This window comes from Malaclemys terrapin, chromosome 3 (genome assembly GCF_027887155.1).
Source record: "Malaclemys terrapin pileata isolate rMalTer1 chromosome 3, rMalTer1.hap1, whole genome shotgun sequence".
Classification (NCBI taxonomy): Eukaryota; Metazoa; Chordata; order Testudines; family Emydidae; genus Malaclemys; species Malaclemys terrapin.
The window spans coordinates 56315109-56333787 of NC_071507.1; the positions used below are offsets into that span (position 1 = coordinate 56315109).

At 46.3% G+C, this 18679-nt stretch overlaps 1 protein-coding gene across 1 annotated transcript in view; it reads left to right on the plus strand.

The window, feature by feature from the left end:
* Positions 1–18679, plus strand: part of ALK (ALK receptor tyrosine kinase) — a 570631-nt gene that overhangs the window by 401214 nt on the left and 150738 nt on the right. The gene's annotated exons all lie outside the window — the stretch shown is intronic.

Consider the following 18679-nt stretch of genomic DNA (forward strand, 5'->3'; position numbering starts at 1 on the left):
GGCGCCTCTGAATGTCCCCCTTAATAAAATCACCCCATTTCAACCAGGAGAGCTTTCTGGAGATGTCCCTGGAGGATTTCCGCTCCATCCCCATACACGTTAACAGACTTGCTTGCTTTTTTTTTGTAATGTTTACAAATATTTACAAAGTTACACTCACCAGAGGTCTCCTGTGTGCCCTGAGGGTCTTGGGTGAGTTCGGGGGTTACTGGTTCCAGGTCCAGGGTCACAAACATATCCTGGCTGTTGGGGAAACCGGTTTCTCCGCTTCCTTGCTGCTGTGAGCTACCTACAGTACCTCCATCGTCATCTTCCTCGTTCCCCGAACCATCTTCCCTGTGTGTTTCTCCAGTGAGAGAGTCATAGCACACGGTTGGGGTAGTGGTGGCTGCACCCCCTAGGATCGCATGCAGCTCCATGTAGTAGCGGCAAGTTTGCGGCTCTGCCCCGGACCTTCCGTTTGCTTCTCTGGCTTTGTGGTAAGCTTGCCGTAGCTCCTTAATTTTCACGCGGCACTGCTGTGTGTCCCTGTTATGGCCTTGGTCCTTCGTGGCCTTGGAGATCTTTTCTAATACTTTTCCATTTCTTTTACTGCTACGGAGTTCAGCTATCACTGCTTCATCTCCCCATATGGCGAGCAGATCTCGTACCTCCCGTTCGGTCCATGCTGGAGCTCTTTTGCGATCCTGGGAGGACTCCATCACGGTTACCTGTGCTGATGAGCTCTGCGTGGTCACCTGTGCTCTCCACGCTGGGCAAACAGGAAATGAAATTCAAACCTTCGCGGGTCTTTTCCTGTCTACCTGGTCAGTGCATCTGAGTTGAGAGCGCTGTCCAGAGCGGTCACAATGAAGCACTGTGGGATAGCTCCCGGAGGCCAATAACATCGAATTCCGTCCACACTACCCCAATTCCGACCCGCAAAGGCCGGTTTTATCGCTAATCCCCTCGTCGGAGGTGGTGTAAAGAAACCGGTTTAAAGGGCCCTTTAAGTCGAAAGAAAGGGCCTCGTTGTGTGGACGTGTCCAGGCTTAATTCGGTTTAACGCTGCTAAAGTCGACCTAAACCCGTAGTGTAGACCAGGCCTTGGTGACAATTCAAGAACCAGACCTAATATAAGTTGGGAAATATGTGGTGCCTAATTTGGTGAAGTGACTAAGAGAAGCGATGGAAACTCGCTGCAGTTGACTCCCTTTCACCATCTCTCTTCTTCTCGTATTTAATGCTTTAGTTTTACCAAAGAATGAAATTGGATGGCTTAAGGGACTGGAAGTGGGATGCTAAGTCTTTCACCTCCCCATTTCCACGATGCATCTCATGGACTGTAAAAGGGGTGGTGACTGAAAGCCATGACTTATCTGCAGGCTGTTGAGTGGACTTCATACATTTCAATCCAGTTTCTAAGGGTAGTTCACAGAAACTGCTGTCACAACTGGCACTAAAACTGGACTGACGGGGCCTGGGGATTGCATCTGTGCTTTTGCCTTCATTAAAAGCAGAGTTGAGGAGTTCAGTGCAGAGAAAGCTTGCACAGCTGCTGCCTGTGCTGTAGCTGCCTTCTAGACAGAGGGATTTGGTCAGCAGGACTGTAAATCCAGTTCTTTTTGCCAGCTCTAAATTCGCTGGTTTTGTACAGGTCCATTGGAAGTGTCTCTCTTTAGTGAATGTAATGACTGTAACCCATTAAGAACTCGCTGGCACTGATCTCGGTAGGCTTTGTGATGTGTTGATGCTTTGGGACTGTGGCTCACCGATTTTATCCCTACTAGATGCTAGGAGGAGGCACTTCTGTCCTCTTTGGGATACCTCAGTGACCGGATGTTTAAAATTATATTGCTCATTAAAAAGGAACAGTAATTACACTGGGGTTGGCGTGGGAGGGTTTAGTCGAAATACAGCTGAGGGCTTTTAATACAACTCCACCTTCATAAGAATCCTGCTGGTGCTCATAAAGTAATCTCACAAAGTGGGATGGTGAGGCCAGAGTCATTTCTTTGGTTAAGTACAAATTTCAGAGCAGTTAATTTTCTTGCCAATATTTCACTGAACTTTCGGAATGTAACATCTCTGTGAATTATAGATAAAGTTCCAAGGCTTTGAGATATTGCAGGTGTGTGAATACTTATCTTTAGACCTTCATTATAGCTAGTGAACTGCATCCCCATCCTATTAAATTAACACCACAGGAGGGCTAGAAGTCAGGTATTTTAATTGCTGTCTTTATAGACTATATAACAGGTATCTGCTGCTCTTGGACACAGCATAAGTGAACTATGCCAGAGGGGGAAACATGGGCAGTTTAAGAAGAGATGAGCATATGCTAGATACAATGTCATTTATGGGTCATATTTTAAACCAGGAAAGATCTGTGTTCCCCAAGATGGCTGATCTCACAAGATTTCTATTATTCAGGGCTGGAATCCCATGCAAACAACTCATGAGAACTTTGTGCCAATGAACCCTTGCCCTGACTTGGTCTTGAACTGAATAAATACATGGAAAAGACCTATGAGATCACATCTGGTCCACTTCCTGCCCAAGGCAGGGTTTTCCTTACAGTGTATTCTTCCCTGACTTTGCCCAATCTAGTTCTCAATGTTCCAAGCAATGAAGTTTTCACCACAGCTTTGGGAATCCATTGCGCAGCCTAATAGAGCTCTGTGTCAGGGAGTACTTTTTGAAACTCAGCCTAAATGTTCTCTCTTAGCTTCATCCTAGTTCTCCTAGATACTCTTGGTGATAGGTACTTTATAATATAGTTAGGTAGATCCCTCTCCCTCTTTAATGACCCTTCAAATATTTGCAGGCTTCATCTCATGTCACTTAATGCTGTCTCTTAGCCAATCTAGACCTAATTAGCTCCTTTATTCTTTTCTCCAAACCTCAGCATAACACTACAGTTACACAGACCTGATTGCCACTTTGTTGGCCTACATCAGTGTGTTTTTCTGTAAACATTCCAGATCTCCGTGTCCTTCAGGGGTGTTCAAGGTTTAGTGCAGAGCATACGTGCAGGAAAGGGCCCTTCTTCTTGACTTTGTTTGATGTCTGGGGTCACCAACCCGTCAGTGGTTTTGCCTCTGAAATTATTTCGTTCAGGCAAAGCCAGCCCCAGCTGCACAGCAGGGCACTGAAGAGTGAAGAGCTGCCCCCACCATGGTTTGGCTTTGGATTGCAGAGACACAGGTAGTGTAACTAGTGAGCAATAGCATCCACCCAGGGCATCAATATTCTCCAGTGCCCAGATAAGCAGGGGCATGTGCTACAATGATTTCCTTTTTCATTAATGGAGCTGAAAACTGAACAACCTGCAACAATAGACAGACATCCTTCCAGCCACAAACCTACCATATGTGACCAAAGATGTTCCTCTTCCCTAATAGCAAATGGTCATATGTGATTTCATTTCACTCATGCCTGAGTCTCTTACTGTTGTCCAGGGCGGGCTCCAGGCAACAGCTTAACAAGCAGGTGCTTGGGGCAGCCAAGGGAGAGGGACGGCATCTGCGGCAATTTGTGGGCGGCAGGTCCCTCGCTCCCTCTAGGAGCGAAGGACCTGCCGCTGAACTGCCGCCACCGCTCGCAGCTTTTTTTTTTTCTTTTTCTTTTCCAATTGCCGCCGCCAATCGCGATCACGGCTTTTTTTTTTTGCTTGGGGCGGCAGAAATGCTGGAGCCGGCCCTGCTGTTGTCATTCCATTTTAGAGAGGTGGAAATTGGGTCCATGAAGGTGGTTTATTGCATTTGCTAGATACAGACATAGAGGAAGGAAACTTCCTTTCCACAGTTTTATATAGTGCACCTCAGTCCTTACCAGTAACACCCTCTGCTATTCCATTCCAGGGCCAGTCCCTTGCACATGGTGTATATACACCACTCCTGTCTGTTGCATGGAATTGCATATGCTTTAGCACCTTTGATTATCTTGCTCCCTAGTGGCTGATCTGCACAAAGGGCATACCTTAATGCAGTACTGCTCAGAGCTAATGGAGAGATGGTGCTTTTAATTATGCTAGAAGAAGGTTGCATTTTATGAGCAAAAGATGCTTAGTTCTGTCTATGAAGATGCTCGTGTTCAACTTAGCTAGTTATGGAGATGCTTCTCTGTGTCTGTAGGTTTTGTTGCATCATGTCTTAAAATGCACCTCAGACCCAATATGGGAAACCAATAAAAACATATGATTGAGGGAGGTGGCTGAGGAGCCATTACTACAAGGTTCAGAGAAAAGGTCAGAAAGACATTAACAGAAGAAACAATACAGAGGTAGGACTGTATGAGACCAGCAATCTTCGCTGACCTTTGCTATCTCTGAATTTATTTTATTTCCTGGACAGCTGTGATCCAGGGGAGGGGTCATTGGAATAGGAGTCAAGGGATCTGGCAACTGTTAAACCAATGTCTTGGTGTGTTGTCTGAAGTAAGTCATTTAACCAATTCATGCCTCAGTGCTCCCATCTGTAAAATTAGAATATCTTTCTACAATGCTTTGAGACCCATGGATGATACGTTTACTTAGCGCTTATATAGTTTTTAGTGTTGCTGCTGTTTGCATTGTGATACCCCAGTTAACCAGGATGAGACGGACAAAACTCACTTTCATTAATGATCTGAGCAGGACTTGAACAAGGTCTCTTGGAGTCAAAGGCAACTGCAGTCACAGACTGTTCATTCAGATCCTTACTAGTTCCAGTTGTAGGTTAGCCTGTATTATTCTTTCCTGAAGCATTCGCTTCATGCTTTCTTTCTTTGTGGCTCTATTTTATTTTGTGTGCAATTCCATATCTTTGGTTGACATTGAGAGAAAAACAGTGTTCAAGCCTGTCACTGCTTTCTATAAATAAACCTGGAGATCTTAGTTAGCTACTTCATGCTTCTGTAAGCATCAGCCCCATGCTGCAAGCAGCATTTATCTTCCAGTGATTATTAACCACTCCAATTAGAGCTACCCCCATGCTAAATTAACAGCTGTGTAAAATGGATTGGAGAACTGAGAGGTGTGATAGGATGGCAGGGGTGTTAGTGAAAGTTGGACCAATCTTTTGTAGTGTCTTTTTTGGAAAAGTACAGGGTAAAAAGTATGCTTTGCCAACTTTTTTAGGATATTCCTTTGTTGTTATATAAAATATGGAGCTCTGTGATTTGTTTTGGTTAGCACTGAGTTGTCTGGTGGCATTCAAAGTGTTTAGTGTTAGCTAATTAGGTTCCAGTGGTCCTCCAGAGAAGATGAAATCAGACAGCTGTTTCCCTCTGAAATGAGAAACAACCTGTAGGAAGGTGATCTGGGCGTTTGAACCTGAACACCAAAGTTCACAGTTCCAGGTGGATCATAGTCAAGACTCCAGTTTGTTCTTTTCCATAATTTCCATTCTTTTCCTGTTGTTCCATAATTAGAATTCCATAATTCCAAACTGTTTGTTATGGGGTTCTTTCACTTTCCTCTAAAAGAGCTGCACACCCCATATTTCACCAAGAGTGTGGGTGTGAGCATTAATTTCTCCACAGCTGTAAACTGTGTAGGTGCCGGTGAGTAAGCGGTTACTAATACGTGCTAGAGGGACACATTGCTTTCCTTGTAGAACTGTCTGTTGCAGTTGCTGTTGTTTGCTGCTGATTACTATTAATTCTCCAATGTGTTGTTTGAGTTCAATGATTAGTAAGCAAATAACCGAAGAAAATGATGCATTTTATGGGGAACCCTAAGAAAAATAATAAAACCACTTAGTTTTTGTGCAAGATTAATAGGGAAGTATGCTCTGAGGTGGTTTATTATACTCAATTATTTGTTTTCTCAAGAAGAATGAAGATAAATGTAGCCTGTCAGCCAACTTTCCTAATTGAAAAAGGGAAAAGTGTAAAGTATAGGTACTTATATGTTCTAGTTCCTTATTTAATTATAATTTTAAGAAAGCTACATGTTATTACATCCAGAAAAACTTTGTCTAAAGAACTTTAATGGTGCTCTCATTGTAGTTTCTTACTTCATTCTTTACAAACATTACTGAATTGATTTTTCACAACACCCCTATGAGTTGAGATGGTATTGCTTTCCCCATTTTACACTGAATTGAGATACACAAATTAAAACCAAATCATCAAATTTTGTATGCCCAGTTTTAGAAACTGAAAGCCTGATTTTTTGAAAGCATTTATAGCACTTTATATGTTCAAAGCTCAGCCCCCATTGATCTCAGTTGCAGCTGTGAGTGCTCAGCACTTCTGCAAATCAGCCCCAGGGTCTCCAGTTGCGCACCCAGAAAATGAAGAACACACAATTAGTGATCACTTGGGAAGAGTTTGGCTTAGTGAGTTGCCCAGTAGCACACAGGAACTCTGTGGCAGAGAAAGGGGATAGAATCCAGTTCTTCAGAGTATCTGTCAATTGCCTTCACCACAAAATTGCCCTTTCTCTTCCTGCAGTTCCTTGCCTTATTAACTACACACCTTCCAACTCTGCAACAAAAAAGGCAGGAGTCCTACAGACAACAGTCTCCTTTACTGCACAACCTTGTTCTACCCTGAGAGTAGGTCCAGCCTGTTCACTGCATGAGGCAGAGGTCCTGTGGGAAAAAATGTGTAATTTAAAACTCTGTCACAATGCATATGCTCAAAGGGGCCAAATGAAGATTGCACAGGCATCCTTAATTCTGGCATTTCCTAACTTCTGAGTGCTTGAGTTTGCAAACTTAATGTTATTTTAACCTGGTTTGGGGTGGGGCGTTTTGTTTGTTTGGAGTGGGAGTGGTTTTAGACTCTTGTACCTATGTTTTCCCTGGCCTGTTCCTATCCCTCTTCTCCCAGCTCCTGCCCCTGTCCTCCCCATCCTTCCCTTTCCCCATCCTACTTTCTGCCATTTGATTTGATAACATTGCTTAGTGTGGGGGGTTATTATTTATTTCCCTAATCCATTCTTTCTCTTCTCTCTCTGTTACTTTCCTCGCTTTCCTTTTCTTTCCTTTGAGACATTGCCAAGTCATTCTCTCTTGTCATTGGGAGTTTGTACCAAGTTGTGTCTTGCATTTTGCCCTGACCATAGTTTGAGTAGGTCTCCTCCTGATCTCTTCAGTTAGGGCTTCTCAGTGTTTGGAGCCTGCCATTGCAAATGTGCTGTCTCCAGCCACCAGAATTTACTAATTATCTTTAATTTTTAAAGGTTGAGAATTGGAGGCCCAGAGTGATAAAGTGACAGGTCCAAGGTCACACAAGGTATTTCTACACAGTAGTTGAGAGGTCATTCCCAGTTCAGGTACAGGTACACAGGCTAGCTCTGATTGAGCTAGTGTACTAAACTTAGATGTGTTGGCTGCAACAGCACGGTGACTGGCTGCCATAGTACAATTCTGTCCAACCCCTAGGTATGTGCTCAGGTGGCTAGCTCCTGTTATCATGGACAAACTGCTATTTTTAAGTGCTAGCTCAAGCAGAACTCGTGCATGAATGTCTATCCATGCTGGGAATCATACCACCCAGCTGCTTTGTAGACATCCCCACAGTGAGTCAGTGGCAGAACTGGATAAGAGAAAAGAAGAGTCCTGACACCATATTTACTCTAAGCACTAGACAAACTTTTTGGCTCGAGGGCCACATCTGGGTGAGGAAATTGCATGCAGGGCCATGAATGTAGGGCTGGGGTAGGGGGTTGGGGTGTGGGAGGGGGTGTGGGAGGAGTGCGGGGTACAGGAAGGGGGTGGGGGCAGAGGAGGGGTGTGGGGTGTACAAGGAGGCTCAGGGAAGGGGGTTGGAGTGCAAGAGTGGGTGTGGAGTGCAGAAGGAGGCTCAGGGCAGGAGCGGGTGTGGAGTGCGGGAGGGGGCTCAGGGCATGGGGTCGGGGTGCAGGAGGGGTTTAAGGTGCAACGGGGGTGGGGTGCAGGAAGGGTGTAGGGTGCGGCAAGGGGTTGGGGTGCAGGCAGGATGCGGCAGGGGGCTCAGGGCAGGGAGTGTGGGGTGCAGGAGGGGTTCGGGGCATGGGCTCTGGCCCAGTGCCGCTTACCTGGAGCGGCTCTGGGGTGGCAGTGATGCGCACTGGGGCCAGGGCAGGCTCCCTGCCTGCCCTGGCCCCACGCCGCTCCCAAAAGCGGCCAGCACCACGTCCCTTCAGCCCCTGGGGGAGGGGGAGAAGAGGGCTCCGCGTTCTGCCCTCGCCTGTAGGTACCTCCCCTGAAGCTCCCATTTGCCACGGTTCCCCATTCCCGGCCAATGGGAGCTGCGAGGGGCAGTGCCTGCAGGGGACGTGGTGTCCGACGCTTCTGGGAGCGACGCGGGGCCTGTGGCACCATGGGGGTCGCAATCCTGCTGGCTGGATCCAAAGCCCTGACGGGCAGGATCCGGCCGGCGGGCCGTAGTTTGCCCACCCCTGCACTAGACAGTACACTCTCTCTCAGTGTTTAATGCCAGCATTAAATCTCTATATGCTCTGTTTTTAAACACCTCTGATTCAGAAACCTCTGAACTGCCAAAGAGAGAAGCAAATGAAATTGAAAAGCCAGTGATGAATTCTCCTAAAACACAAGGAGCATCAAGGAGGGTTTCAGTTTTAATTACCAGATTAGGGGCTTCAAAATCCAGAAATCTTTTTAAGTGGCATGCCTTGGCCGAGGAAAAGTAAATTAGAGTGCAGAGCTAACCTGTTAAAAATATTTTTGAAGATACGTTAATTAAATATCATACAAATCTCTCTTTTATTTGGGAAGAGTGTGGGGAAAGCTAATCAAGGAAAGCTTCACACGTAGGTATTTCCAGAAGCCACATGCATACAAATAAAATTAAAAACTTTTACCCAGCACACATTAATGCACAATGGAATGGGTTGATACAGAATTGTGCTCCTGCCTCTTAGAATGGAAGCAGAAACAAGTGCTGGGCCCATTCCTGCTTCCATTGAAACCAATGGTTTTGTTCCCATTGCCTTAAATGGATAGGATGGGGCTCCCGCTGAGGAGTTTCTTAGCGAGTGGAATGCCGACAGACCCCGGGCGTTGGCAGGTGGGTCCGAACCGGGGACCTGTGGCACTTAGTGCATGAGCCAAAAGCCAACTGGCTGGCTTTTAGCTCATGCTGTAGAGGCTCCTGCACTAAGCTCTAGAGGTTCCCTGTTTGATCCTGCCCGCCGACAACTGGAATCTGTTGGCGTTACAAGTGGGGGCTCATCCTGGATTTCAACTGTGGGAAGTCTCTGAAGCTTGGGTCACACTCCCTCAGCTAGGGGAAGTATGTAACCCACACACCTTCTGGGTGTGGTGTTCTGTTACATCTTGAGGAACTGAGACCACTTAGAGAGAGCATTTAATGACACAGGAGCCAACTTCTTTCTGCTCCGGTGGGTGTTCGCACCTCTGCCCCAACTCCACCCCCGTCTCAAAGTCCCTGCCCTAACTCCGTCCCTCTCTGCCCCTATTGGACCCCTCTCCAAATCCCGGGCCCTGCTTCCGCCCCCAAGTGAGCCACATTTCCCCTCCTGCCCCTCCCTTACAGGCTTGCCACGCAAAACAGCTGGGAGGGAGGGGGGAGAAGCAGGATGCAGTGGTGTGCTCAGGGGTGGAGGTGAGCTGGGGCAGGGCGGGGAACTTGGCTGCTGGTGGGTGCAGACCACCCGCCAATTTTTCCCCGTGGGTGCTCTAGCCGTAGAGCACCCATGGAGTCAACACCTATGATTAATGAGTCTGCTCTACAGCCTTCACTAACAGTCAGTTGGCTTTTAGCTCATGCACTAGAGGCTTATGCTGTAGAGGCTCCAGAGGCCCTAGGTTCGATTCTGCATGCCGCCGACCAGGGTCTGTCAGTGTTTCACGAGCACTTGCTCACCCATAAAAGTTCAGCAGCATGCTCCTTCACTTTGGGTTCTTGCACACTTTACTCATGTTTGCAGAGCAGTACAGACCTGCATTTCAGAAGAACTGAATATCCGCATGTCCCATTGGCTGATAGTTATTACTCTGTGCACTCATCCAGACTCTTCTGCATTTAATCCTTTCCCTGCTGCATGTGGATGTGCTGGTCCAAAAAGAGATTGGCAGCAGTGGGAACTGATGGTTCAAGAGTTTCTGTGGGTTTTACATCCACATATTATATGACTCTGCTGCTTGGATTATCCTGCAGCAACACCATGGTAGATCTACAAATTCCAGGACATCTTCATAATGTCTGGATACTTTTCAGCATCTCCTATGACCAAGCTGGCAAGGGGGATTGGGCAATGAGTTGCAAGTTCCTGTTCTATGTTCATCTGAGATCAGACAGAAAGGGACCACCTCTCTAGTCACATTAACAGAGGAAGCGATTGGGCTGTGAAGAGGAGTTAGTGGAAATCCTCACTTGCCCAGCTGCACAGAGATTAGGTCAAATTTGTATGATCAGGCATGAGTTCAAATCATGTCATTCATGTCCAGAGCCTGGCACTGGATTCCAATATTTACCAAATTACGGAGTGACTGGAAGCAAGACCTGTGAGATTCTAAGTCTGTGCAGGGCCCCCAAGCCATTGTTTGTGTCTCCTTTCCTTGAAATGTGCCGTTTTTTTAATGTTGCTGATTAAATAATAATTTATAAGACACCAAGCCAGCTATGGTACAGCTTAATGACTAGTGTAATTTATGGATACCAACAGCTACACAAACATTGCTGTAAATATAAAACATGTCTCCCACAAATTTTACTTTGATGCCTATTTGATATCATTCATTTTTCTTCCCCCCGTCATCTTTTGTATGTTAGTCGGGGTCTGCACAAGACTCAGCAATCCTTTCCTCGCAGGCTCTCCTGGGATGAAGCGATTGGGGCTGGAAAATGAAACGCCAAATTAATGTCTTTTTTAATATCAAATGGACATTTTAATTTAAAGCTAGTTAACCCCCCCTTAACATAAATAAAAATGCCTCCATTTAAAAAAAACAAACAAAAAGAACATTTAAAGTATAATTTTGGGAGGGATGCTTTTCGGTACATATTTTTCTAGCTACCTAAATCTTCTCCTCCTTCGTCCAATCATTCCTTGTGTCTGTAGACACTGAATATGCAAATAGGAGAAGGGAATAATTCATCCAGTGACACTGAACTGAGCCTAATAACTCACCCTGCTGTGATCATGCTATTTCTGTTCTGTGACCTATGCTACAAGCCCAGGTATGTGCACGGCATAATGCAAATCTGAGCTAATTCAAATCTCATGTCAACAGAGATAAATGAACAGATAATATTAATGCTGCTACAAGTGCTGAGGGCCTTGGTGTTTCATCTTGTGTGTTAGTTAGGTAGCAACACAGTGCTCCATAACACCATCCTGGGGCATTGATTTAATACTTACTTGACAGCAGAGGTGAAAGTAAAATGGAGCTCTTACCGGTACAGGGCCAGCTCTGGCCCCCATGGAAGGGGCAGGGCCTTGGGCGGAAGGGTTGGGGCCTCGGGCGGAATGGGCAGGGTTAGGGTCAACATCCCCCAGCCAGCCCATCTGCGCTGCCTGGCCTGCATTGCCCTGGGCTCCAGCAGCGATTTAAAGGGTCTGGGGCTCCAGCGGCAGCCGGAGCCCCGGGCCCTTTAAATTGCGGCCCTGGGGCAACTGCTCCTTCCCCCCCGCCCCGTTGGCGGCCGGGGGGTGGGGCAAAAGGGGCAACGACATTAAAGCACTGCCACGGCAGCGCTTTAACGGCACTGCCCCTTTTACACCTCTCATTGGTGGCCCTGGCGGTAGGGACCCCGCAGGACCACCGATGGGGGGCGCAAACCAGCAGGGCCGCCGATGGGGGGAGTGCAAAAGCGGCAGTGACATTAAAGCGTTTTAAGCAGGGTCCTTAAAGTGCTGCCGCGGCAGTGCTTTAAAGTCAGCGGTATGGGCCGGTACTGATGGCCACTTTTTACCAGTACGCCATACCGGCCCGTACCGCCTTACTTTCACCCCTGCTTGACAGGAAGAATGACCTACTGAGTCACCAAAGTCACTTCCTGCAACACCCTGGTTTTCCTCTAGAGATCTCCATATTGACCTAGTCCAACTCTCAAGGCTTGTCTACACTGGCAAGTTTCTGCACAGTAAAGCAGCTTTTTGCGCTCAAACTGCAGACTTGTACACACTGCCACGCCACTTTGTGCGCAGAAACAACTCAGTTGCAGCGCTGCAAAACAACCCACCTCAACGAGAGTGGTTAGGCTATTTGCGCAGAGGCTTCAGCACTCCATTGCCAGTGTAGACACCTGATTGCTTTTTGCACTGTCATTGGCCTCCGGCGCTGTCCCATACTGCCTCAAGTGACCGCTCTGCTCATTGTTTTGAACTCACCTGCCCGGGAAACCTGCGCCCTGCCCCTTGCAAAGCACCGTTTCTGACAGCCGTTGCTTGCTGTGCTGATCTGCTCCAGGACACAAAGCAAAACATTAATGTGGACTGCTCATGCTGTTGAACACAGAGGGGTGTGTGTGTGTGTGTGTGGGGGGGGTGTTCCCCCTGCCTCAGGACTGGTTGCTTCCTGTCACTCTCTGAACTTACAAGACAGCATGCGGACATACTCTCTGTCCCCCAAAACACACTGTCTCTCTCCCCCACTCCATTCTCTCACACACTCCCTGTCACACAATTCCCCCCACCCCCACCCCTTCAGTTGAAAAGCAGCTGGCAATCAATGGGGTTGAGAAACCTGCATCATGTGATGTTGTGCCTGCCCCAAGAGGCATTGCAAATTCTTCCCAAAGCACCCTGCAGCCAATTGCACAGTGGGATATCTACCACAATGCACTGCTCTCTTTGCCGTTGCAAGAGCTGCTAATGTGGATGTGCTCTAGTGTCACAAGGAGCACGGTGTGGACACACAACAGCAGTTTTAATTCCAGCATTTTAATAAAAGTGGTATAACTTGTGGCACAGAAACTTGCCAATGTAGACATACCCTTAGCCTGTGAAATCTGATGAGGTTTGATTCAGACATGGGAAAGGCTCTAAGCTGTGTCTGTAGGAACTTCCAAACTGTAGATTCTGCAGGGGATAGCATGTTACAAAAAGGAAGATGCACTGTAGAAATCTATGTAGTCCTTGCTGATAGATTCTCAGGGTTGTCCAGTTTCAGCCACTTGTCTTGTTTCTGTATGTACAGTTTTGGTCTGTAGGAATGTCTTGACCCTAACAGACATACAAGTGCAGTGCGCAGCTTGTACGCTGCAAGCCAGAATTGCTGTAAGGCAATCAAAAACTATGAGCTGTCAATAACACAGAGCACCCTGTTTAGAAGCTGGGACCCTTTATTAAAAAGGTTTGGCATGTTTGTTTGTTTTCCCCTTCTGAATTTATTTGCACCATAAAATTAGCTTGACAAGAAATAGGGGTTGTTTTTCTACATGCTTCATTAATTTTTAGTTTTGGCAGGCAATATAAATAAAAGTATCAAGCGCACATCTAATTGAATCACCAGCAGTTCTCAACTCTCTGTAGTATCAAGGAACATGATGTAGCTTTGCTGTTTAGCAAGCGTGGATGAGTCAGGCAAACAATGGCTCATTCTGCCAAGGGGCTTTGGGCTCGGTCTCTGATTTTACCTTTGTTATATAAAAGCGGGTAAGAGTTGTAATAGGGAATTTGCAACAATAGCCTGCTTTGGATGTGACATTCTTGAAAGACAGGTCCATGACGCATGGTACTACAGGGGAGGGTCTCTGGTTGTAAGTATGAAGCAGAGACACTGGAGAGCAGGTGCATTCTTCTATAAATCTATCCACTTCCATAGATTCATACATTTTAAGACCAGAAGGGACCATTGTGAACATCCAGCTTGACCCCCTGCATAACACAGGCCATAGGACTTCCTTGAATTGATTATTGCTTCAGGCCCAGTAGCTGTGGTTGAACTAAAGCGTATCTTCTAGAAAAACATCCAGCCTTGAACCACGGCAGAATCCAAGAGGCTAGGTCCCCAGAAGATTTACAGTATGCAAAGTCAGGTTTATCATGCTGCATAACTTAGGGCCACTCAGCTGTCAAAGAGATCAAAGTGGTCTCCAACAAGGGACTCTGCAAAGAGATGAGAGACTCCAGCTCACTCCTCCCTGGATGGCCTCTGATATCTTAAAACCACTCAAAGAAAGGGAGAACCTGCAAAAGTCCTGGCTCTGGGTTTAGCTGCAATATTTGGTAATCTAATTAGAGCTGGGCAAAACTTTTTCCACCAGAAATCCAGATTTAGGTCAACCAAAACATTTAGAATATATGTCGAATTCACCAAATGGTTTTGATCAGAAAAAAATCTTTAAAAAATTTTGAATCATTTAGTTTCAACATTTTTTAAATACAACATTGTTGGTTTTTTTCAGTTTGGAATGATGATTCATTTTGAAATTTCTGAAATTTCCTTAAAAAATAAAGAGTAAAAAGTTTTAAAAAGCACAAATGAAATGTTTCATTTTGGGTCTGTATAGGGGTGATCTTCTGTAGAGGGCTGCAGCTGGCCTGCCCTGTCCCAATCCATTAGCCCCACCCACCACACCTGTGAGGGTGCTGTGGGTAGGGTTACCATGTTTAAAAAATAAAAAAAGAGGACACTCCACAGGGCCCTGGCCCTGCCACTTTCCTACCCCCTTTCCCACCCTAACTCCGCTCATTCCCTGCCCCTTCCCCAAAGTCCCCGCCCCAACTCCGCCCCCTCCCCTGAGCGCCCTGCATTTCCCCTCCTCCCTCCCAGCCACGCGAAAAGGGCTGCCCGAGTGCTACCGGCTTCACGTTTCAGAGTAACAGCCGTGTTAGTCTGTATCCGCAAAAAGAAGAACAGGAGTACTTGTGGCACCTTAGAGACTAACAAATTTATTAGAGCATAAGCTTTCGTGGACTACAGCCCACTTCTTCGGCTGGTGCTTCCCCAGCGCAGCTGGAGCCCGGGAGGGGAAGCGCCCAGCCGGGGGCGCAGGGTCTGGAGGCTGCCCAGCAAACTGTGAAGCCGGTAGCGCTCGGGCTTCGAGCAGCCCCCATGCCTCCGGACCCTGCGCCCCCGGCCGGGCACTTCCCCTCCCGGGCTCTAGCGGCTGCTGTGCTCCCTGAACTCCTGGGCTCTGTAAACGCCAAGTTGCCCGAGCACTACCGGCTTCGGGCAGCCCCCATGCCTCTGGACCCTGCGCCCCCGGAGCCCAGGAGGGGAAGTGCTCGGCCGGCGGCTCAGGGTTCAGAAGCATGGGGGCTGCCCGAACCCGGTAGCGCTCGGGCAGCTTGGCTTTAAACAGAGCAGAAGAGTCAAGGTAGGGAGCACAGCAGCCGTGGGAGGGGAAGTGCCCGGCCGGCGGTATTTTTCCCGGACATGTTCGGCTTTTTGGTAATTCCCCCCAGATGGAGGTTTGATTACCAAAAAGCTGGACATGTCTGGGAAAAACCGGACATATGATAACCCTAGCTGTGGGATTTAACTAGCTGGCTAAAGAGGGCTGATTCCCTATTACCAACCCCCCCCCCCCCCCGTCCCCCTCACCACACACACACAAAACCAGGAAGCTGCAAGGTGAGGGAGAGGGACTGCAAAGCTCTCCAGGCAGCAGAGAAACCTGGGATCTTACAGCTGAAAGAACCACTGTTAGAGGAAGCTGAAAGCCAGTAAAGACAAGCAGGGTGGGCTGGGAAGAAGCTGCACAACTGGCAAGGGAGAATCCTGGCCCCAGCTCCTGAGGATTGATCTTAGCAGACCCAAATAATATGGTTTTGGGACATTTAAGTTTTGTCTGGGCCCCAAGGTAAGAGCTTAACTTACTGTTCAAGTGCTCTTCTCAGAGTGCTTTATTAAATGGAGATGCAATGAAGTTAATTAGACTTTGGCTCCTTGACTGGGCTGTTAAAGTAACATCATTGTTACCTTATCAAAGGGAAAACGGAGGTAAGTTGCAGTAGAGCCATAACTGGCCAGAGAGGTTCTCCAAAATAGGCATGTCAAACAAACATTTACAGGGTCCAACAAAACATTTTGTTCAACACCAAACTACTTTTTAAAAAACTTTTTGATTCAATTAAAACACTGAAAAATGTTTGTTTGGGGTTGACCTGAAACTAATCTTTTTTCCTGATCTTTTTTTTTTTTTTTTGAACAGCCAGCAAACCAAAAAGCCAGTTATATGCATAGCTTTATTCCTAACCCCATTCATTGTTAAGGCCATTTCATTGTGATAGCAGCCTAGTAAATCCCATGCTCTGGTGCTGGAATCCAGGTATCAGGAGAGAGTTAGTCTCTGGGGAAAGCAGCCAGCCCTCCTACGCTCTGGAAGCAACTGCCCAATGGAGAATAGGCTCTTTGGAGGCGACCTCTCACTGTAACAATTGTGGGGAGATGTTTTAGCCTGCTAAACTCATACATGGCTGCTTCAAGCTGGTTTTCCATTTTTGGGTGCACAGCTCCAGTTTACATAATTGTTAAATACTGTAGTTTAACTAGTACAGTACTTTCCCCAGGCAGGATCAGGGCTTACTTTCCACACCGCTCTTTTCTAAGGCAGGATATGTTGTGTGGAGACAGGAGGAGCAGGGGTAAAGAAGGCAGAGCTGAAGCAAAAAGCAAATGGCCCAGGGCGAGCCATAAGTGTGTCTACATTGCAATCAGAGGTGAGATTGGGTTAGCATACCCATGCTAGCTGCCTCGCACAACTAAAAATGCCAGTGACGATGCATGGGCATAGCCCTGGCACAGGCTAGCAATGCGAATACTTACCCAGGATTCTGCGCGGGTGTGTACAGCCCATGCTAAAGCCTGTGCTACTGCATCTTCACTGCTATTTTTTTTAAACTATTTATTTAGGAAGTTTTTAACAAGTTTACAAATCCTTGTCATGTAAACATCAGAAACAATACAGTCATTACGACAGTTAGCTTTTGTTTAGACCCATTATACAGGAATATAGTCCTCACGCTGGATTGAGAGCCCTGGAGACTGAACTCTCTCTTTATCCACAGAATAGGAGAGACCCAGCAAGCAGCAGTGCGAGCTTCCTGTAGCCACTGCCCCAACCCTGATGCACAAGGGTGAGATGGTAAATCATATGGGCACTTGTCCACCAGGAGCTAGACTGAGATCCATCAGTCCATGTCCCAGAAGCTAGCAATACCTGTCAGATGTAAGAAATGTTGGTGACTGAGCTATAATTGTTGGCTATATAGCACAACTCCTGATAACACTGGTAGGAAATTAATTGATGCTTCAAAGCAGTATAAGGCCTTTTCCTTGGGAGTGTAAGAGAGACACAAACATTTGAACAGTCCTTGTTTTATAGACACTTCTAAAATTCATAGTCTTTCACATCACATGCTTGTACATTGAATTAGATATGCTGCCCCTTTCTAGTACCTAAGACTGACCATGCAGTGCAAGCAGAGATTTGTTCCACTTTAACATATAACAGCTTATTCTACCCCTTCTCATTAAACATAAGAGTGGCTATACTGGGTCAGACCAATGGTGCATCTACACCAATATCCTGTCTTCTGACAGTGGCCAGTGACAGATGCTTCAGAGGGAATGAACAGAACAGGGCAATTATTGAATGATTCATCTCCTATCGTCCAGTCTGAGTTTCTGGAAGTCAGAGGTTTAACGACACCCAGAGCATGGGGTTGCTTCCCTGACCATGTTGGCTAATAGCTGTTGATGGACCTATCCTCCGTGAACTTATCTACTTCTTTTTTGAACACACTTTCACTTTTGGTCTTCACAACATCTCCTGGCAATGAGTTCCACAGGCTAACTGTGTGTTGTGTGCAGTATTTACTTGCATTTGTTTATAAACCTGCTGTCTATTAATTTCATTGGGTGACCTCTGGCTCTTGTGTTATGTGAAGGGGTAAATAACACTTCCTTATTCACTTTCTCCGCACCATTCATGATTTTGTAGACCTCTATCATATCACCCCATAATCATGTCTTTTCTAAGCTGAAAAGTCAGTCTTTTTAATCTCTCCTCTCATGGAAGTTATTCCAGACCCCTAATCAGTTTCGTTGCCCTTCTCTGTACTTTTTTCCAATTCTATCTCAAAAGATATTTTAGGACAACCAGAACAGCATGCAGTATTCGAGGTGTGAGCCTACCATGGATTTATATGGTGGCATTATGATATTTTATGTCTCATCTATCCATTTCTTAATGGTTGCTAACATACTGTTAGCTATTTTGACTGCGGCTGCACACCGAGTGGATGTTTTCAGAGAAATATCCACGATGACTACAAGATCTTTCTTGAATGGTAACAGCTAATTTAGATGCCGTCATTTTATCTGTATAGTCGGGATTATTTTTTCCAGCGTGCATTACTTTGCATTTATCAACATTAAATTTCATCTGCCATTTTCTTGTCTCATCACTCAGTTTTGTGAGATCCCTTTGTAATTCTTCACAGTCAGCTTTCGACATAACTCTCTTGAATAATTTTGTATAATCTGTAAACTTTGTCACCTTTTCCAGATCATTTATGAATATGTTGAACTGCACTAGTCCCCGTACAGACCCCTTGGGAACACCACTATTTACCTCTCTCCATTCTGAAAACTGACCATTTATTCCTACACTTCCTTTCCTATCTTTTAACCAGTTACTAATCCATGAGAGGATCTTCCCTCTTATGACAAGAGTGCTTGCTTTGCTTAAGAGCCTTTAATGAGGGACCTTGTCAAAGGCTTTCTGAAAGTCAAAGTACATTCTATCCACTGGATCACCATTGTCCACCTGTTTATTTACACCCTCAAAG